General features: G+C 47.3%; 1 pseudogene; it reads left to right on the top strand.

Annotated features, from left to right (window-relative positions):
- The first annotated feature begins 12,596 nt into the window (after positions 1-12,596).
- On the top strand, positions 12,597-13,022 carry LOC138265117 (profilin-1 pseudogene; annotated as a pseudogene).
- Positions 13,023-22,992: the final 9,970 nt, after the last annotated feature.

Raw genomic sequence — 22,992 nt, forward strand, 5'->3', positions numbered from 1 at the left:
TCCGGACATGTACCTCTTTTTCTTCTGAAGGTTGTGACTCCCTTCCATCTAGGCCAGAACATCACCCTGCCTACCTTCTTTGCTTCGCCTCATCCCTCCAAAGAGGAAGAGAAACTCGACTGTCTGGACCAAACAAGAGCATTGTTCTGTCTTGACTGCACATAACATTTCTGGGTGGACAATCAACTCTTCGTGGGCTATGTTGGAGCTAAAAAAGGGAATGTGGCGCAGAAACGGACTATCTCAAGATAGATCGTTCTATGCATTAAGATCTGCTATGCAATAGCCAAGAAGAAACCCCCATGAGGGCTTGCGGGCTCACTCCACCAGAGTTAAAGCTGCTACCATTGTGGTATGTGGTGTCCCAGTCCTGGACATCTGTCAAGGGGCAATGTGGGCCTCACTGCATACGTTCACCAAGCACTACTGCCTGGACAATCAGGTCCATCAGGATGGGCACTTTACCCTTTTGGTCCTGCAGGACTTTCTAATTCAATTGGCTTTGCTGTCCCACCTCTGGGGATGTATTCTGTGGATAGCTATACCTATATATAGGAATCTGCAGCTTGAAGTCTCTATCAGATTAACAAGTTACTTGCCTTCAGTAACTCCTTATCTGGTAGAGACTATCCAACTGCAGATTCCTTACCGACACTCCCAAGCGATTATGGTGTAAGGGACACTCTTCTCTGGGCCTTATCTTGTCACACTAGTGGTCAGTTCTTACTGTGGCTCTGTGCTCCTGGCGTGGAAAGTCGCAAAAGTAACTGATATCTGCACGTCTGTATAGGCAACGAGCATGTCACTTCTGGCGTGGATGACGCTGACACAGAGCCAAATGACACTGCCTACCAGCGATCAGGGGTACTGCTCGAAAATCTTACGGATCCAGTCTGATGCCTGAGGAATATTCTAAGGCAGTGGTTCCCAATCTTCTGACTCCTGAAGACCCCCACTGAATCACTACTGGAAGCCGGGGACCCCCAAGCAATTTGTACGATTTAAATTTGAAACATTAAAACAGTAATGCACAAAAAATGCAAAAGCAAGTACACACCAAACAAATACTCAAATTACTAAAAACTTATTATTTTGTATTGAAAAAAAATTGCAAAAATCTAAACATTTTAATGGGAAGGTTGGTGATGGCGACTAACTTTTCAATGTTTGATTTTATTTCAGAAAGTTGAATCCTTAGGACAAATTCTACATTTCCCAAGTGATTTCTGTATTTATTTTTTATGTACAGAACATCTGATAAAGCTTTTTCACATAAATATGTGGTGCAGAAAGGAATTATAATCTTAAATGTCTCTCGTTTCTCAATAGCCCCTCTGTCACATGTATTTCATTAGTTGTATAGCACCTCTCATACCAGTGTATGGTGCCAGAGGTCTTTACATCAGACACATACAGAGACAATGAATCATACATGTGAAAATCAGTATATAGAAAATGTTACATAAGGCGAGGGGGACTACAAGATGTAGGATTTACATGTCATCGGTGCTGGTAGGCATTTTCTAAGAGGGACTCGTGTGGAGAAGCACAGACTCAGGATTCAGAACATAATACAGTGGTTATCGTTGATTTTAGTAATAAGAATTTACTTCTTCACAAACAACCCTTTTTTAGCAAGATCAGGATAATGAAAGATTGTGAAAAAACATAACTTTCTAACTTGTATCATGCTGAATGCTTTCAGCTGTTTCATGGCAGGTCACAGCTCACTGTGCTAAGTTACAAACGTATGAACTGCACAGTAACAAAAGAATCTCCGTGACAAATGCAGTAACCCACTGTACTATGCACATGAAATACTGTTCTTTAATATGCATGATACACATTCTTAGCAGCAGCCATATTAACCATGTGTGATACCATAGATGTGTCAAAACTGCCACTAGACAAAACTCCCATCTCTCTCCAGCAGGTACATCAATCACCAGTTATCTTGACCCTTATTTTTGCCCCAAAACTGCTAGCTATACAAGGAACTTTGCAGTGCTTTTAAAGCTGCTGGACAAATGAAGTACAATTATGAAGACAGTCATGTGTTTCTGTTGAGAGGCCCCATGTGGAGAAGTGCCTTCCTGCCGGCCCAAGCCTTGAGATGCCTGCGAACCCCCTAGGAATGTGTCACGGACCTCTGAGGGTCCACGTACCACAGGCTGGGAACTGCTTATCTGGAATGCACAGCGCCACTTGAAGCCAGCAGATTCATTCAAGTAGCTTACGGAGGCCACAAAATGAAACTTGAAGGAATATTTAAGGCAGATATGGCATTCAAACAGAAAAATATTTGTAAATTTTTTTTGTGGTGGATTGCAATGTGAACTCTTTAGGATAACTAGAAATGAAAAGTGGAGAATGATGATAAACTTGTTCTAACCACCTTATTTGTTTGGTATCCAAGAGAAGAGTCTGGATACCATCCTTGATGAGTACAATGAAGTGTTTAGTGAGACGCTAGGATGCTTAAGGGATTTCAAGTACAAAATAATTATAAAAGCAAACTTCCATCCAGTCAAGCAACATGTTAGGAACATCCCTTTATTGTCCCACACTGAAGTAAAGGCTATGTTCAAGGATTGCTGTGCCAATGGAGTGATACAACCAATCTGTGCATCAGATTGGCCTTTACCTGTAGTCATTATGATTAAAAAGAATGTCTGAGTTTGCTTCTGCATTGATCTTCACCAACATACCCGCTATGTAGAGGCAAACTGCTACCTTTGATAACTTACCTTTGGTAAACGAAATGGTGATGACATTGAACCAAGCTACAATATTCAGGCCTTTGGATTTCAGCGCAGCTTACCACCAAATTCAGTTGGACATAAAATTGAAAGGTTACACTGCATTCATCACATCTAAAGGGGCGTTCCAGTTTTGTAGATCACCTTTTGGGCTTTGTTTTGCATCTGCTGTATTCCAGTGTGTCAATAACTAGCTTTTTGCAGGCATGCATGTTGTGAGGACATTTCAGGATGACATAATAATTTACAGTAGAACAACCGAGGAACACATATCTGTACTAAAAGAAGTGCTACAGAAAATTCAAGAAGTGGTCTGACTGTACAGAACAATAAGTGCACATTTTTCAGAAGGACCTGTGGAGTACCTTAGGCACCTAACTGACGAGCATGGTGGTTGTTCGAAATAGTCTTTAATAATAGCTATCATGAAATCCCCTACTCCATGTAACAAAAATGAACTGTCATACTTTTTTGGGCATGTGTGACTTCAAGTCTAAATTAACACATAACTATGTTGTTAAAGTGGAACCAATGTGTAAATTGATAAAGAAAGATGAAAAGTTTGTGTGGAATGATGAGTGTGAAAAAAAGTATTAGAGAGTTCAAAAGAGAACTTGAACTTGCACCATTTGATGATAAAATTACAAAACATTGTAACAACTGATGCAAGCCCAATGAGATTATGGGTTGTACTCAGTCAGAAATCTGAAGATGACAAGAATACCATTGCCTTTGCACCACCAAAAACTAAGGGGGACCAGAGACCAAATATTCAGTAATTGAATGAGAGATAGTAGCTTGTGTTTGAGCAGTTACAAGATTCAAAAGTTTTCTTTGGGGTAAAGAATGTGTTACTTGTACAGATCACAAACCCCTCATTAGCATTCTAGAAGAAGGTGGGCCAGGTAGGACATCACTGAGAGTAGCTAAATTAGCATGTAAGTTACAAGAACACCAAATCAAAAAAGCACATATATCCGGAAAGGAAGAATATTTCTGCTGAACATTTGTCAAAAGGCCCCATGTGATGATCAATCGGACTGTTAGGATGTTGAAGAGGACAATGATTTGCTGGTTGCATGTTTGTTTGACTGGTGATAACTTAAATGGTGTCATCACAAAAACGAATGGGTGATGGCTGCGAATAGTGACAACACCTTAATGGAAGTGAAAAGATGTATTGTTAAGGAGTGGCCCTGTGAATAAATGTTGAATGATGCCATCAGACCATTTTAGTAAATAAGAGACAATCTCACAATAGTTGATAAAATCATCATGCATTGAGACTGCTTAATTGTGCCCTCATCATTAAGGGGAAGGCTGATAGCCTTGGCTTACGGGGGCCATGTAGGCATGGCTGGAACAGAAAAGAAATGAAGGGAAAGGTATTGGTGGCCTTCAATGGACTGCAACGTAGATATATACATCAGTTGAAGTACCGTTTGTAACAACGCAGACAAAACTATAGTTAACCATAAATACCCCATGATCTATGTTGAGTTACCTGAAGGCCCTAGAGTAAAAGTCAGAATCAACTTCAGAGAACCCATGAATGCTTTATCCCTTGACTTAAGTCATGCTATTGTTATAAATTACTCTAGAAAATGGATTGAATTCAAAATTGTGCCCCAACCAACTACATTCTGGGTAATTGAATTCCTTAAGGAGTTATCCTATAGGGAAGAGTGTCCACACCAATTGGTCAGTTACAATAGGGAGCAATGTGTATCTCAGGAATTGGTTAGCTTGTAGAAGGTTAATGGAATAGAACATATTAAGATGTCTATACCATCACCAGGGCAATGGCAAGGTCGAACGAGCTAATCGTTTAATCAAGGAAACCATTCAAATGGCAAATCCCACAACTACTCCCCTCAGTACCACAGCCAGGACCCTGTTTGAATTGCTTATGGGCAGATTAGCTATCACACAAGTGCGGCCTTACTGGTCATTAGCATGGAACAAATGGGAGAACACAGTGGATAATGATATCAAAATGCAAAACTTGGGTACCAACGGACAAAGGCGTATGTGTAGTAAATATGATGCTAGAGATGCAGTGAGGAGAATGTCTGCAAGTGTTGGTGATAAGTAAGAGTAAGATACCCAAAAAACTAGTGAATATGACCAAGTACAGTGAGCCTAGATGTGTGATCAAAACTAAAGGCACAGCCGTCCTACAAGGCAATGGACATTGGTGGAACGATTTGAACATTATCATCATTAAAACCCCAGAGCATTCAAACAATTGTGAAACCATTAAAGATGGTGTGCCAGAGTTGATGAAGTTGATGGTGGAGAGCACGGTGATGTTCGGCATGCAGGAATGAATGCTGAAGGTTCCATCAATGCTTCCTCATCCAATGGAGAAACCAATCTTGCTGACAGTGTTCTAGCCAGGAGAACCATTGCTCAACCTATTTGGTTGGAAGACGTGTAATGAACTAATTGTTGATTAAAGGGAAACGATGTAATTTGCTGCAGTGCTTTGTATTTTGTATTTATCCCCATTCTCTTGCCCTCCCTTACTTGTCCTTTCTTCCTTTTGTGTATTTGTGCTGAGAGCCGCATGCTGTTGTTCTAGAATGTTAAGGTTTCATGGAGAGTCAGTGGTCATTCGTTTGTAAAAAGAAAAGACATGAGGTTTATCTCATATCCTCATCATTACATCTGCTTTCTCCAACTGACACTAATTTAAGATCCTACTTCTACAAATACAGTCTAAACTATTTGACATATTAACTACTTACATGAACAAATGGAGTGTGGCACAGAGGAGGATGAAACAAGATGAGAATGGAACACCACACATCCCCCTTCCTTATATAGAAATCCGAATGCAAATAAATACAAAAGAAAGGTTAAAAACACAATACCAAAAAACAATAACACATACCAAGGACAACCTGCAAGGGACAAAGTCTTCCATTTAAGATGGCCATTTAATTGTACGCGCTGACTTTGATTAACCAAATCATTCATCTCAATGTTATTGTATTTCTCTTCCTGATTCTGACTTCCCTCCACCTCTCATTACCCATGTGAGCTTCAGACTCCACTCCTTCATCATCCAACCAAACATATTTCTCCTTACCCACCTCTCGCCTTTCTCTTAAAACATCCCTGCATTTAGCAATCCCTCTCATGTGCCAACTGCTTCCGCCATCTGTCACTATTCGAAGAACCTATTCAGACAAATACATTATGTATGGCTCTCATAGAAAGCCTCTATCGTTTATTTCAGTTTCTGAATCTCGTATCCCACAGCTATGACATAGCAACAGTTGATAAAAAATCTGTTTAGCCCCTGGTGCTACATAATAATGGCTTTCCATGCCAGGCTGATGGGGCTCTCTGAGAGCCTGTCAGTGCAGCACTGCTTGTCTGCTTTTATTGAAAGCAGAAAGCACAGCTGCAGGGGATGGGAAGGAAGGCAGCAAAGGCAGTATGGTTAGGTTAAGGATGTCAGGTAAATTATATTTTGTACACATTAGGGTCAGGCAAGAGAAGCCATCCTATGTATGGCTCCTACATTGCTCGCCCGTCTCCTGCAAAGCAGGTGAAAGCAGGGGCAGGTGATTGTAGGGGACATACATAACATAAATGGGTAAAAAATGAATTACGAGGATGTTTTTCATATCAGGTATCTCGGTGACATCATAGACAACTTAAGCTTTGCTCTTGTCCAATTGGTGTCACTCAGTAACTCCTGGTGAAAATTATCCTCAGAATTCACTGCTATCAAGCTATGATTCTATATGTAACCTACATGACATAATTACTTATATGAACAAATGGGCTGAGACACAGAAGAGGAAGGAACAAGAGGAGAATGGAATAATGGAACAAAACAATATGTGTGACACAGTCAGTCAGAATCACCTGCTTCAGTACTCCTGCCTCTGTGGGAATGTGCTCTGTGTGTATTGCTTGTGGTGCCTCCTTGCCATGTCATGACTGCATGGATTAATAGTTTAGACTGCTACATGTGTCTCCTCATAACTCTTTAAGGTGATGATCACCGTTGGCCATGTTGGCAGACAGAGACACGGGCAAGGTTTCACATGTTATTCCAAGAGGAAACAAAAATCATTAGAAAACACTGTTACAGAGGTATCTGTCAATTTTAAGTGTCACCAGGACTGCTGCAGGTATTTGTTGTATATGGCTTTTGTCAGCCTGATGTGAAGAGAAGACCAGATGTATAATGGCAAGACCGTAGTCAAGTACTGCTAGGACTATTTTCGGACCGCGTTTGTAACATTATGTAGGATGAACATCTGAGAAGGAGCAGTTGGAAGTTGATGCTGCTGGTTTTGTTGATGTGTCTGTGGAGCTAGATCGGGCTGTGAAGAGTAAGTCACTGCACCTTACATCCCCATGTTCACCTGGTGCCTATCCGTCATCAGAAGGTTTTGATGGTGCAGGATGAGATTGCATGCTCAGTAATGTCGCAACCAGTGGCCCCAACCGTATGCACGTTTTGGGCTCAGTGAAGGTGGCTCAAATCCAGCTACGGAAGTTTATGTTATGAGAGACTAAGATATGGAGACAGATCCCATTCAATAATAAATTATAATAAACAGTGGTACAGTGTTCTAATATGTAGTACTATGGTTGTTTATCTAAAAGCACTGATTTATTTAAGAAGTCGTTTTGCAACATAGTAAACATATTGCCTCAAGTCTGTAGACTCGTGACACGTCATGGGGTCTACATTCTTGTCATATCTTAAAGGTTTAATATAATTTTACCAATCGGGTTTTGGATGGTTCTTGCTTCGCTCTCCAAATAATTTTTTACCCAAATAAATCAAAACTGTGCATTTGTAAAACATCTAATTTGGAAACATCAAGTACAAATTCCCAAAATACCTTGATGAAAAAAACAGAACAAATTATTAAGCACATACGTGTATATTTTTTAAAGACAACTTTCGGTCAAATAAGACAACATAATGGAAACAATAGTGGAGGGAAGGCGAGGATCGTGGCTATTCCCCCAAATACTTTTTGTTAAGAAAAAAGAATGCTACAGTGGGCACTTTTGAACAATGTCTGGAGTAGAGTGTGTATGTGGCACATTTTCATGCTTAGTGAACTCATGTTAGCATCACGATGAGAACATTATTAACACATGTATGTACTCGATTACTATATTTGTAGGAACTAAAATCAGGGTCCAGTCCAGTATGGTACTTCCTTGTGTTAGATATTCTTCGATTGAGACTCTTGATCAGCCTTGAGTTTAGTTAAAAGCTAATCAGAATAGTTCAGTCTTCAGATGTTTCCTGGACCTCTTCTACTTGGGTTCAGTTCTCAAGTTTATGGCTAAAGGTATTCCAGAGTTTCTGCTCTCATACTCCGCTGAGCTGCCTCTGTGTTTGGCCCTCTTAAAGGATTGTAGTGTAAGCAGATGGATGGACGTTGAACGAACGTCCATGGGTGGGAGCTAGTGATATGTCAGTTTCTGTGGGTGTTCTGGTACTTAGGTGCAGTATCCTTTGTGGACAATGTAGAGGGGACCTGACCATTACTCCTGGCATATCCAGGAACCCAATGGCTGAAGATTAAGACACAGTTGCCTAGTTCCGGAGTCTTTGAAGGCAGCAATGAGTTTCTTAGGAAAATCAGATTAAATGTTCTTACAGTAGTTGTGGCATGCCAAGACAGGTACCCTCGTCATCTATGGCATGTGGGTTAGTTGTATGATGGAAGAACGCATGCCTAAAGCACACATACCAGAATAATGCGGTCTTAAGAACAGCTGCATCTTTACCACGCATGCCTTTACAATGAATTCTGTTGTAAAAGCATGTATGGCAAAGGAAGATGCAAGGTAAATACCTCCCCGCCCTTGGCCTTAACACCCCACCCCAGCCCTTAAAACTGCCCCTTCCCCCCCGCCATTAGCCCTAAACACCCCCAGCCCTGAGCCCTAAAAAGAATCTCACTCTGCCCCTGAAACTACCCTGACCCCCCTCATAATGCCTAAATTCTTGCCCCCAACTTAAAGCTACTGTGACCCCAGCCCCCTCTCCCTGAGCCCTAAAACTGCCCCTAGCCCTGCAAACTGCCCCTTCCCTCCAGCCCTGAACCCTAAAACCCTACCCCAACCCTTAAACTACCCCAAGCCCTGCCCACCCTGAGTCATAAAACCCTACCCCCCAAAAAATGACTAGCCCACCCGGTCAAAAAAAATAAAAAATAACCCGACTCCCCTCTGCCCTGAGCCCAAAGTAACATTACTTCCCCCATAAAAAATAAATAAATAAATAACCCGACTACCCCCCGAGCCCTAAAACTGCCTCCACCCCTCAAAAGTACCCCCCAAACCCTACCTGCCTAAAAAAATAACGCATCTGCCCTCCTGTGAAAAAAATAAAAATACAAAGATAACCTGACTCCCTGCCGCCCTGAGCCCTAAAACTGCCACGCCACCCCTCAAAAGTACCCCCAAACCGGGTCCCAGTACCTAAAAACCTGCTACCTGCCTAAAAAAAAGTAACACGACTACCTCCGTGTAAAAAAAAAAAAAATACTAATCCGGCCCTAAAACTACCGCCACCCCCAAAAAACCTAGCCTCATCCCTACTTAACATTCCCATTGCTTTCTCTTCCTGCTCCTGGAACAACTAGAGCACGCTGTCTGCCTTAGCCACGCACATGCGTTGTTAAGGCACATGCATGGTTAAAGCAGACACCACGCTAATGTGTGGTTCAGGTTAAGCTTGCGGGGAAACGGCACACGTGGCTCAGCCCGCATTGTTAAGACCGTTTCCCATGGTCTATGTGGAGGAGTGGAGTAATGTTCCAAGAAGGGAAACATTCTACCCTATAGAATACGGCATCAACAAGATTACCCTACTTTTGCTGAGTTGAAAGGAGGGGTACCAAGACCTTGGTGCCAGTGACAAGGTTGTAAATTGGCATTTGACTATACGATTACAAGGATCTCAGTATTGGCACTGTTCATTTAATGGGACACACTCCTTCATCCAGTGGAACACACATAGTCCAATCATAGATAAGTTGATGGATTCTCTAGACTGTTTCCAGGTGGAAGTAGGTTTTTGTGTTGTTCGCATACATTTGAAAGCTCAGCCGGTGCTGCTCAAAATGCTGTGCCAAAGGGCGTTCAGATGGGAGCAGATGAAAGTTAAGGACATAGAGGCTTTGAAAGAATGAACCTAAATAGGACATCATGGGACATGAGAAGATACAAGCTCACAGATCTGCATTGTTCTGTTGTGACACACAAGGAAAAAAAACATAAAACCGTGTAAAGAAGAAATAGGATACTGTTATTTTTTGTGAAGCCATTTTATGAATTTGTGTTTCCATTTAAAAATATGAGGAAGTCGAGGTCCTGCCCGACTCTGACCCATTGTCAAGAGGCCTGATTTGTGGGAGGACTGGGGTTGACCAATCTCTACTTATATTAGCTTGCCCCCCAATTGCTTGTGTTCAAAGACTGGTTCTCTTTGGGGTGGTCTGACCCCACCTACCATTTGGAAGTGACAGGTTTGGGGTTTAGCTCATGGTCCTGCTCTTGCTCTATGGTTCCCTTATTGCTGCTGCCATTCCGGGAGTGTCCAAAGAGGTCTTTCTCTCAAGGAGGGCTTTGCCGCACCATAGCCGTGGTGACAGACGCCCAACAGACCCTCCCCCTGGCATGGTGGCTGGCTCCAAGAGGTGCCGGTGCTGGAGGTCTTCAGGAGATGGGACCTCATCGGTATAACATTGCTCGGAGACGTATGGTCTGGGACCCACATGCGATCCTTCCAAGGTGTTAAAAACACATACACACACATCTACAAAATTTTACAAATGCCTACAGCTACGATACGCACTCCAGGAGCATATGCCCCAAGATGCCCCTCTCCAGGAATTCAGTCAGTTGAAGGCTAAACTGCTTATGGGTGCCCTGTGAAAGGGGGAATTTCCCAAATCTACAGCACACTGATCGTCAATTCCCGGGGGTCGCTGGATCATCTCTGGACTCGCTGGGAGGGGTAGCTGGGTCCAATGGAAGGACCGGACTGGCAAGACGCACTGATGGCCCTCGGGTCCTTGCTATCTCCTCTAGACTACATCTGATCCAGACTTACTACCTCCATTGTGCACACCTAGCCCCGACCCAGCAGTACCGAGCAGGAGCCCTACCTACACCTGCCTACCCCCGTTGTACACACACCCCGCCGATTTCCTTCATATGGTGTGGTCCTGCCCCAGGTTCCAGGTTTACTTGGCTGCCGTGGTAACAGATCTGACCAATGTTCTAGGCTGGGAGGTGGATCTCTTTTCATTAATGATCACACTTTGGGGTGATGGAGGGCTCTGGGAGCTCAAGGGAAGACAAGTCCTTCCTGGAGACCGCACTCCTGGAGGCCAAGTGTGATATTGCCACAAGCTATAAACAAAATCCACACCCTCGCCCCCCAAAATCTGTTGTGATGGAGGCAAGATGTGGACTCATGCGTTAAGCAGGAGCGGCGTGGCTGCCCTAAGAAACACGGCCAAGTGTGGGGGAAATGGTTGGGACAATTGGACTAAAAAGCATGTGCTCTGCTGTGTGTGCCTGCAGTGTACCTGTCACAAGCTGATGCCCCTTTTCTGTGGCCAGTACATTACTGTCCTGTGATGCCCAAAGTGGTTGTACTATCAGCGTATCCTGTGGTGCATTGTTATTGCTTCGAAAAACGCAATAAAATTGTTCATCCAATAAAATATGATTGAAAAAATGACATGGATGCAACTCAGGCAAGAGACTGAGGCCCATATTTATGCTTTTTTAGCGCCGCATTTGCGTAATTTTTTGACGCAAAAGCAGCGCAAACTTACAAAATACAATTGTATTTTGTAAGTTTGCACCGATTTTGCGTCAAAAAAAGACGCAAATGTGGTGCAAAAAAGTATAAATATGGGCCTGAGTTATTCTGTATAGAGTAGTTGTAAAATCTGAACATGCTATTTCCAATTACTGTCTTTTATGCCCCTCCAAACAGACCCCATCCAGCTTTATAAATTGACCTTTAAGACTTGGCAGACGATGAGCAACATGTAATTCAGGGTGGCCAAACCGAAAAAGTAAGTCAATGCCCTATTATCAGTATGTTTGCGAGTCAAGTAGACTCGTGTTTTGGTGGAATTCAACTTTAGCAAAAATATCCAGTGATCACAAGCCTGTAAACACGGCGAAGATGCCTGCATTTTAAACCTCAGCATAGTGTTTGTATACATTAGCATGTAAGCAGTGGGTGGCCAAAACTGAAATAATGAATGCTGGGCCACATCACACGAAACCATGTAAGGGCCACAAATAATGGATTTCAAGTTGTATGTGCTCTGCTCACCAGGAGGGCAGTCTGGTATCAAGTCTCTAAATCAGCCAGTCTTTAGCCCATCCAAAATAATGGGCCCTTTGAGGGTAGCGAGACAGGACTCAAGGGCAGTCAGCCACTGTGACGTCATAGGAAGAGTATGACATAATTCTTCTAGCTTGAACAGCTGGAGAGGCTGTGTACAGGCAGACACGAGGGACTGCTGAAACACCTGCAGCTTCAGTCTCCTGGTTTCAACCTAAACCTCCCCTCGTCACCAAGCCTGGAATCAAGGCCATCTTTCCATGGATACAACTATTTCACTCGACTGGGCACGTGAAGGCCATGTTTGAGTCAACAGTGGGTAGATCATGCAGGCTGGAACGGGTTGAAGATACAGAGAGTATAAATCCCTGTGGCAAACACTGGGGATATGGAAATACTACCTTATGATCCCCTACGAGGAACTTTCGCGGCTACATATTGTGTAATAAAGGCACCCAATCTACTGACAAATGGCAAAATGGCAAAACTACATCCGTTTGTTGATGGAAGATGATCTGTGCCAGGATGCTGCAATCTTCTGCGCCTGCGACTGTGAGCTTCTCGCAGCACACCCCAGAGGGCTTCTAGAGAACCTCACCTATTGTGAGATGTGTAATGTGGTAGATTGTAACAGGAGCTGCCTTCACGCTGTAGGACTAATGCTTGGCGGCCAGCGTTGCATGGTGATTAGAGACCATCTGTACCAGCCTGGCTTCAACTGCATGGACCTTCGGACCATGCCAGAAAAGACTGGCAAAGAGACACAGAGCGTTGCCATCATAAGAATCAACCACGTGTGCCTGATCCTCATCGGCAAGAAAGGTGTTGCGGGTGGCACACTGAACTTCAAGGCCTTCAAAATGGCGTGCCATATTCAGGAGAATGAATGCAAATAAAACCCTCGTGTGTCAGAGTACCGTGCCAGAGATTTTTTTTAAATATCTGAATCCATGCAGCCTACACCCAAAATGTTCATGTTTGAACATTCTGGAAGGCCAAGAGATGGTACTTTAAAACGAAAAACGATTCAGTGTAAATTGCTCAGTATTCTATTTGTAAGACGGCAACGCAGCCTCAGTTTGCTTTGTTGTGATTTCTTCTTGTACTTGCTGTTTAAATTAACATTTGATAGAGTAAATAATGACTTTTGCCGATTTTCATCAGTCATGTTGGTAAAATACTGAGCAGGTGGCACTGGCAACTTGAAATGTTCTAGAGTCCCTCTGTCTGCTTCACACATCGCCCCCTTAGTGCTGTGTTTCCCCACTCAAATCCCAGCACACCGCACTCTGCCAACCCCCCTTCCTTCTAGAATCCCCACTCCCTTCTTGTGTACCATGTTCTCCATCAGGTCAGCTGCACCGCCCCTCCTATCCATCACGCCTAGTCTAAGGCACCATGCTCTTCTTAGGCTCTCTCCCTTCTTCCACTTTTTTGTTTCTTGTCCCCGAATGAGATCTTTCACACTTATTACCCTAACTCCCACTCTTCCAGTTCATCTTTTCTACACTCCCCAGGGGGCATCAGTGAATGGCTATCAGAAGACATATGCTGAAGTCATCTAGAACAGAACTCTAGTTTTCCGCCACCTCTGCACCTGTGCCCCTTCCCTATCATATTTACTTTCACTTAGAAAAAGTAATCCATACATTTCCTTCCACAAAAACGAGGTCATTCATACCCTCACTTGCCCAGACAGTAAAGTCGCAATCAGCCTGTGGGTAAAGATAGCTAGGCATACATACAGTTTATACATGCAGACATTCATAGAAAATGCTTATTGCCCCTCTCAAGTATTGAGAGGGGTCTATACAAGGATGCCTCCATCGCTGCCTTCCCTGGCTTCGTGATAGAGACAAAAAGTGCCTCCTTAGTGGTGTCCAGGAGCACTCCCCTATGCATCCCTTCTTTATAGAGGTCCTCCAAGTTGATGCGAGTTCCACTGCATACTTAGGGTAGAACTTGGCTGGGAGTCCATCAGTATTTGGGATTTTGTTCCTTGCCAGGTCTTTGATAGTGCTGCAGCTCAGCCATGCCCATGAACGCCGCAATCCCCTCCTCTGTTGCCTGGTCATGCAGTCAATACATGCTCTCGTAATATTGTGTGAAATCTTCAAATATGTTGAGTTGTGTATGCACCTCCACCCCTGCTCTGCTCCTGATGCATATAATAGGTGTATCTCTACCTTCAGAATGCAACAGCCATGCTAGTAGTTTGCTTGCCTTCCCCCTTTCTACTTGGTGGGAGAGCAAGTCCCACCACCTCTCCCCACACTGCTATTCAGCGTCTACTGCTCCCTTAGTCTCTTTTGCGCTGCTGCTGCACTGTTTCATGCCCACGTCACCTCCCCTTTGTGCTTCCTGCTCTTTTTGCTACCCCTCTTCAGGCCCCACTGTGTCCCGCCATTCTCCTGCACTCTGTAACCTCTCCCGCCCCCCAGCATCCCTCCTACTCAATGACCTACTTAATGGCACTCGCTGCACAACTGTGCAGCGGGTGCGCACGCCAAAGGTGCACTAAAAGCAAGCCCATCTGCACTTGGACAGTGCCCAGCACCAGGACCCCTGATCCTCCCACCATCCACCGCTACTCCACAGACTAGCTCCTGGTCCTTAACACCGGCTGCCAAGTCTCCTGTTGCTGCACGTCTTACTAGCGCTCCACCGAAATACCTTTTGCCTAGCACTGCTGCTGCATCTCCTACCTCACAGGACCACCTACCCACACAAGACCCAACACCACCACCTCCCAGAAGACCACCATCAACCCATAACCGCTACACTACATCCTGCTCAATGCCCACTCCCTCAGCATACATGCCATGGAAATCTGTAGCACCATCACCACCCTCACCCCAGACATTGCCTTCATCACTGAAACATGGCTCACGCCAACATAGTCACAATCACCGCTGATGGATGCAAGAGGATACACCGGGACCGCCCCCATAAGCACGGTGGAGGAATCGCCATAGTATTAAAGGAAACCATCCAATGCTCCGCCACAAACGACGACCCAAGGCCTGTCATGGAGCACCTTAACTTCCTACTACACATCAACGCCAAGACAACCATAAGAGGTACGTCCACATACAGACCACCAGGACCCCTGACAGCTTTCTGCGACACCCTCAGCAACATCATCACCTCCTCGCAATCAACTCCCTCCACTACATGCTACTCCGCGACCTCAACTTCCACAATGGGGACCCCTACTACACATCTCTACAGGAAAACCTCAACATTGGATTCACCCAACTAGTCTCATAACCCACCCACAGAGCCGGACACACCCTCGACACCATCCTCTCCTCCAGTGACAGAATCAAATTTACCCACACCACGGAACTTTCCTGGACCGACCACACAATCGTCCACTTCACCAGCTCCAAGACCCAGCACACCATCACCAAAGCGGCACCCACCACTTTCCTGGACCGACCACACAATCGTCCACTTCACCAGCTCCAAGACCCAGCACACCATCACCAAAGCGGCACCCACCACAGCTGGGGAAAAGAACCAATGGACACAGGCTCTCAGCACCACAGTACCTGACACATCAGCCAACCTCGACCAGCTCGTCCACAACTTCTCCACCAAGAACAGCCATCACGGATCGCATAGATGCCAGAGCCAACCACACCAAGGAACTCTTCAAGATCATCTAGGAATTCTCCAACCCGACTACCACAGAAAACACATCACATCCCTCCCAACAACTCTGCGACTCACTATCTGACTACTTCCACAGCAAGATTGTAACATCTACAAATTTAACCCTCAACCACTTCGTTCAGCCTCGACAACCTCATCCAACCAGCGAACCCCAGCCCAGCCATAACCACCTGGTCCCCACTCAATGTCCAGACCACCGCTACCATAATGTCCTTCATCCACTCCAGGGCATCCACTGACCCCTGCCCCCACCATCTCTTCAACCTTGGGTCTAACATAATCAGTACTGAACTCACCAACCTTCTCAACACTTCCATCTCCACACCATCCTTCCCGGACAGATGGAAGCACGCAAACATCAGACCTCCCTTAAAGAAGCCCTCAGCAGACCCCAGTGACCCCAAGAACTACCAGCTGATCTCCCTGCTCGCATACCCAGCCAAAGTACTCGAGAAGGCCATCAACGACAGCTTGCTGACCACCTAGAACTAAACCACCTACTCGATGCATCACAATCAGGTTTCTGGGCCAACCATAGCACTGAGACCACGCTCATCACCGCAACAGACGACATCAGAACCCTCATCGACAAAGGGGAAACAGTGGCTTTGATTCTCCTCGACCTGTCTGCAACATTCAACACCGTCACCCATCACATCCTTATCAACAGACTCCACAACATCAGCATTCAACAACACGCCCTCAAGTGAATCACCTCGATCCTCTCAGGTTGCAGCCAGACCATCTGCCTTCCTCCCTTCACCTCTGCTTCCAAGAACACCATATGCAGGGTGCCCCAAGGATCATCGCTCAGCCCCACGATGTTCAACATCTACCTGACCCCCCCCCCCCTCGCAACATCGTCAGATCCCACGGACTCAACATCATCTCCTATGCTGTCGACACTCAGCTCATCCTCTCGCTCACCAAAGACTCCTCTAACACCAAAACCAACCTCCGCAACACCATGACCGACATAGCCGACTGGATGAGAGACAGCGGCCTCAAACTGAACTCCGACAAAGTTGAGGCACTGATCTTTGGAAAGAACAACTCCGCTTGGGACCACAGCTAGTGGCCAGGAGAACTTAGACCCACTCCCATACCGACTGACTACACTTGCAACCTTGGCATAATCCTGGACAGCCAACAGACCATGAAACAAGAAGTGAACACAGTCGCCTTCTCCTGTTTCCACACCCTCTGCATGCTCCGCAAGATCTTCAGATGGATCCCAGTAAATACCAGAAAGATTGTCACACAAGCCCTCATCACCAGCCCCCTTAACTTTGGCAACGCGCTCTACACCGGTATCTCCTCCCAGATCCTCAGAGGACTCCAGACAATACAGAACACAGTAACCAGGTTCATCCTGGACCTCCCATAGCATACCCACATCACTCCTCACCTCAGGAAACTCCACGGGCCTCGTGTCCAGAAAAGATGCAAGTTCAAGACCTTCACACATGCCTCCAAAGCCCTCCACAAACTAGGACCGCCCTATATCAACCACCGGCTGAACTTTCATCTTCCCTCGAGACACTGGCACTCAAGTTCATTCACCCTCGCACATGTCCCCTGCATCCATCGCACACACAGCGGGGGCCGCACATTCTCCTACATCGCCGCTAAAGCTTAGAATGACCTCCCCCTCCACCTCTAAATGGCATCCTCCCTAGCAAACTTCAGAAAGCAACTCAAGACCTGGCTTTTCGATGCAGACGCAGCAACCTCAGAGCCCAGATACCCCTAGAGGTGATAGTGTTGCGCTTTACAAAAGGCTGATTGATTGATGGTCCTGTTCATGGGTATTCAGGGTGGGTGAGTGCATTCAGATGTGTCTGAGCCTATGTATGTTTGTCCCTGGCATCACAGAGGGCCACCCCATCTGGTTAGGTAGAGTGCAGCCCCTGTTCCAGAATACGGATAGAGCCCACCATTGTACGGAGTTTGTTTTCAAGACTCCCAGTTATCAATCCAGGATGTAAAATCGTGTGTAAACCTGAGTATGGGGTAGCACACCAGTAGTGCTGTGGAGTGGTCCAGATTCTCATCTGCTAAGCAGTTAAAATCCCTACCCACTATCCATGGCATGTGTGTTTCTGGGCAGTAAAGGCCCTCTTCTACCTCTTTCTCATCCCCGCCCCCCACTGTCTCAACTGAAGACTGTGCTTTAAGGGTAAACAGAGAGCAGTGGGTCGGCCATGGTAAATTTAGGATGAGCAAGCCGAAAATGAAAGTTTGTGTCCCCTAAGAGTAGGTTTGAAGTCCTTGAATATAATTCTGTTTTGGAGGGATTCCCAATTACATCTCAGAAACCCTACTCAAGTATCAAGTATACTATTTAGTGCTGCTTCTCACTCAGATTCATGTTCACATCTTCCACACAACTAACTCTCCCATTGTCTTGGGGAGGAGCCAAGATGGCGACCGGGAAGGACACTTAACAAAGCGCTCCATCTCGGGCTCGCCACCAAATAGCTGCAGGGCGCCCCTGGGACGCTGACATCCTGGTGTGAAGGAGGGACCCGCTCTGGGAGCTTCTCTCCCCTCGCTGGCGGCTCTGGAGGCGGTCGAGCGGCCGAGAAGAGAGGCTGTCGAAAAACAACGCTGCACTGAGAACCGCAGCCGCCATCTTCCCTCGCGGCGAGGATCGGAACTCCGTCCTGGAGCCCGGACGGTGAGGTGGGTGTGCGGCGGCAGGGGGACCCCACCTTGGGAGGGCAGCAAGCCCACATCTGGGCCCTGCACTACCCTGGGCTTCCCCTCTCTCCCCCCCTCTCTCGCTGGAGATCCCCCCCCCACCGCCGGCGTGGGGGGGAACAGAGCAGCAGAGGACTAACGGCCAGGGACCCCCGGGGTTGCCCCCTCTGATATACGGACCGGCAGAAAGACGCGCCCCCCTCGGTCTAGAGGGGCCGCGGGGGTAAATCCACGAGGCGCTCCCGGGGCGCCGGTGATTCGGAGACGGAGGGGAGATCCGCTCCCTGTGCCCCCCCGCCGGTTGTTGTTGGCGGCCCCAGAAATTTCCGTCCGGCCGAGGGCCACGGTGGAGGTGCCCTCTTCAGGAAGCTATGGCCGCCACCCCTCCCCTGACACTGGGATCTGAACCCCGCACGGTGACCCAGACAGTGAAACGGGTGTATGGCGGCTGACATTGAGAGGGCGGGGAGCCCTCACCCAGGCCCTGGGCTGCCCTAGCCAGCTGCAGAACTACTTGGGCCTGCGGGCCTTGCACCCCCGCCCTCCGCCTCCCTTCCGCCCATGCTGGTTGGGGGGCCTGGTGGTAGGTAGCCCCTGCCCGCCTGAGCAAGAACCCAACTTGAAGAATACCAGGAGGGCCAAAATCTAAAAAAATTGAAACGCGCACCGGCGCTGACCCGTGAGGATACACAGCCCCCCCTGCTCGACCAACCCAGGGAACGTGGGAGATCGCGTGGGTGCGAGAGGAACAAGCACACACCAGACAAGACAAAATGGCCGGGAGGTCCAAATCAGCGAGGAGTCAGGACCGGAACGCGCATGGACCAGCGCCTGGCGATCAACAACCCATACCCACTTTGCAGTCGCTGGAATCCACGCTTCTGGCCCACTCCTCACAATTCGAGAAAGTACTACAGGCAATCATGGACACTAAAATTTCATTGGAGAACAGGATAGACACAGTATCGCAAGATCTGAACATTCTTAGAGTAGGCCACCGCAAACAAATTCTCCGCCTGGATCTAGAGGTAAAAACACTGCTGAGAAGAGCAGAGGAGGCGGAGGGCAGGTCCCGCCGTAACAACATACGGTTTCTCGGATTCCCTGAAAAATCATTGGATCAAAACTCAGAGCTTTTGCTGGAACACTGGTTAATTAAAGAGGTCCTGAATGGAGCCCTATCGAAAAAAAATTCAGTGGAAAGAGCACACAGGATTCCTGGATGCCCCCCAGTGCCGGGCCAACCCCCAAGACCGTTGATAGCCAGGTTCCTGAACTTTAGAGACCGGGATGCGATACTGCAACAGTTTCGCAACAAAGGCCCATTCAAATACGAGGACTCAACTGTTCACGCTTATCCAGACTTCACTCAAGAAGTGCAAAGACAACACAACTCCTTTGCCCAAATAAAGCAACGTCTCCGTGAACATGATATAAAGTATGCACTATTATTCCCCGCCAAATTAAGAGTACTAACAGATGAACGCACCCACGTGTTCACCTCACCAGAGGACGCTTGGACATGGATGCACGCTAAGGGGATCGCCCACCCCGAGAAACAACCGGCACCGACGAGAACTGGTCAACGATATCGTCACGGAAACGCTCCAAGAGGCGCACTAGGGGTCAACCCACGGAGAAACAGGCTGCAGAAGAGAGAGCTAGGGCCTTGAAAGAAACTCCCCTGCTGACACAGAACTCCTTCGAGACTCTCAGGACCCACCAGGAGGAAGGCTCGGAGTCGGACTTGATAAGCTCGGATTCCACATTAACGGAGGAACTGAGGGGCCCGGAGCTCACCCCGGTCCACAGATACACTTTGAACGAGTGTCACCGACCCACCCCCCCCCAGCGGGCCACAGTTGGAGAGTAGAACTGAACATTGCGTGTCCCACTGGAAGTGGGTGGACACATCACCTGAACTTATGTATCCTTATTTCTCTGCTCTTGGAGATAACTCCTTTACTCAGATTGCGCGTAATTAGCGGCGGTGCGCGGCAGGGAGGGGGACGGATCGCCGCGCCCTGGGGGCGCCCCAAATCACCCACAGACCGCGTCTGCAGAAGGATGCGAGCCCCTACAATGAGCCGCACCCGGATAGTACTATTGCTCCCCCGCAGACATCCACATGGACACAGCCCAGGTCGCACCCCAACGGGGTGCGTAGCTTGTTGCTAGTTTACAGTTGGGGACGGGATCCAGCTGGGGAGGGAAAGAGGGTAATTACTAGTTTGTACACTACAGGTCTGCGCACAACACAGGATACATGGCCGGGAGCGGGGGGCCGGGCCGCTGCAGCGGCGAGGGCAGGAGAAACCAATCGGGTCCTATCGGGGGGCAGAGTGCCAGACACACTCACACAAAATGAACATGGCCCAACTTACAGCCCACAACACACACAAATATGACATAGTCACCTGGAATGTCAGGGGACTCGGGACCCAAAGCAAAAGGTCCAGGGTGCATGCACGACTTAAACGCCAGGGCACACATATCGCAATCCTACAAGAAACCCACCTGCGGGACCCAGACTTGCAAGAACTGTGGAGTAAATGGGGAGGACAGATTGTAGGCACATCTTACTCAACTTTTTCGAGGGGGGTCCTTATATGGATAGCAGGGAGTGTCCCCTTTCTCCAAACATCATATAGGATAGACCAGGAAGGCAGGTATGTGGTAGTGGAGGGTAAATTAGACGGCAAACAATTATCACTCATAGGGGTATATGCCCCCAACAATGCGCTGCCCGAGTTTCTGAGCACGCTCACCCCAGCATTATTAATGAACCCCGGAACACCCGCCATATGGGGTGGAGACTTCAACAGTACGCCGGACCCGGCACTGGACAGGTCTAACCCCCCACACACCTAGCAGCCAACAGATGTCCCAGGCGCCCATTGCCAACATGGGCCAGTGACATGGGCCTCCATGATATATGGCGCATGAAGCACCCACAACACAGGGAATACTCATTTTACTCAATACCACATAAGGTGCACACTAGGATAGATTTACTATGGGGTACTCAGGAAATTTGCACAGCAACCAGCGGGATTGAATACCTAGCTAAGACACTATCAGACCACTCACCGCTTAAAATAACTCTGGACTGGGGCAGGAAGCGTCAAGTGATCCCAACTTGGAGACTACAAGTGGAAGCCCTACAGGACCCAGCATTTACAGACACACTGAGAACAGCGCTAAAACAGTATTGGGAATTAAATACTGGCACCACAGATTTAAGAGCAGTGGAGTGGGACGCACACAAAGTAGTGATTCGTGGACACTGTATCTCTACTACATGGGGGTTGAGACGCACACTCCATGCAGAGGTTAGTAAGCTGGAGAAGAAACTAAGAGCACTAGAAAATGCAGTTGCCCGCAATGAAACGCCATACACGTCATTAAAAGATGCGCGTGCAGAATATGCAACCGCCGACGCCACACTACGCCTTCATGACTACAAATACCACCTGACTAGACTACAAGCGGAAGGCGATAGATCGGGTAGGCTACTCGCATGGCTCCTGCGGGAGGACCGGCAACGCCCTCCAATTGGGGCAATAGGGATAGGTGCAGGCGCACTAGCAACCATGCAGGAAAAAATAAACGATGTGTTCAGGGAATACTACACACAACTATACGCTACACGCACATCATGCACTCCCCAACAGCTCAGGTCTTTTCTAGCAGACTCCTCTCTGCCCCAACTTACTCACACTGACAGAGAGACATTAGAGGCCCCCATCACATCAGGAGAACTCAACAAGGCCCTTGAACAATTACCCAGGAATAAAGCCCCAGGGGCAGACGGCTTGCCATCAGAATACTATTCTACCTTTGCGAAACACCTTAACACACATCCTACTAAAAGTAATTGAAGAAGCAGGGGTTAATGGGACTCTGCCCCCCACAATGAGGGAGGCAATGATAGTGGTCCTCCCGAAGCAGGGGCGCGACCCCACTGACGTCAAGTCCTACAGACCCCTGTCCCTGCTAAACCTAGACTGCAAAATACTCGGTAAAATCCTGGCCAACAGGTTAGCTCCCTACATGCACACTCCGGTACACGAGGATCAGAATGAATTTATCCCAAAACGTAACACCTTCCTCAACATTCGTAGGCTGCTGAGTGTAATGGGCGACACCCCCGAGTGCATTTGAGGAAGCAGTGATCTCACTAGAGATCGAAAAAGCGTTCGATGCACTAGAATGGGACTTTCTGTTTGCCACCATGCAGCTAATGGGTATTGGCCCACAATTTACACGCTGGGTACGCATTCTGTACACTAACCCACAGGCCAGGGTGAAAACAGGGGGAGTCATATCAGAGAGCTTCTCGATCAGCAGGGGAACAAGACAGGGGTGCCCCCTATCTCCCCTTCTATTCGCCCTGGCGATGGAACCACTGGCCGCACGCGTACGCGCAAAAAAAGAAGAATGGGGGGTGGTAAGGAGCAGCACCTCCCACGCCATATCACTGTA

The sequence above is a fragment of the Pleurodeles waltl genome, chromosome 11 (genome assembly GCF_031143425.1).
Source record: "Pleurodeles waltl isolate 20211129_DDA chromosome 11, aPleWal1.hap1.20221129, whole genome shotgun sequence".
NCBI lineage: Eukaryota > Metazoa > Chordata > Amphibia > Caudata > Salamandridae > Pleurodeles > Pleurodeles waltl.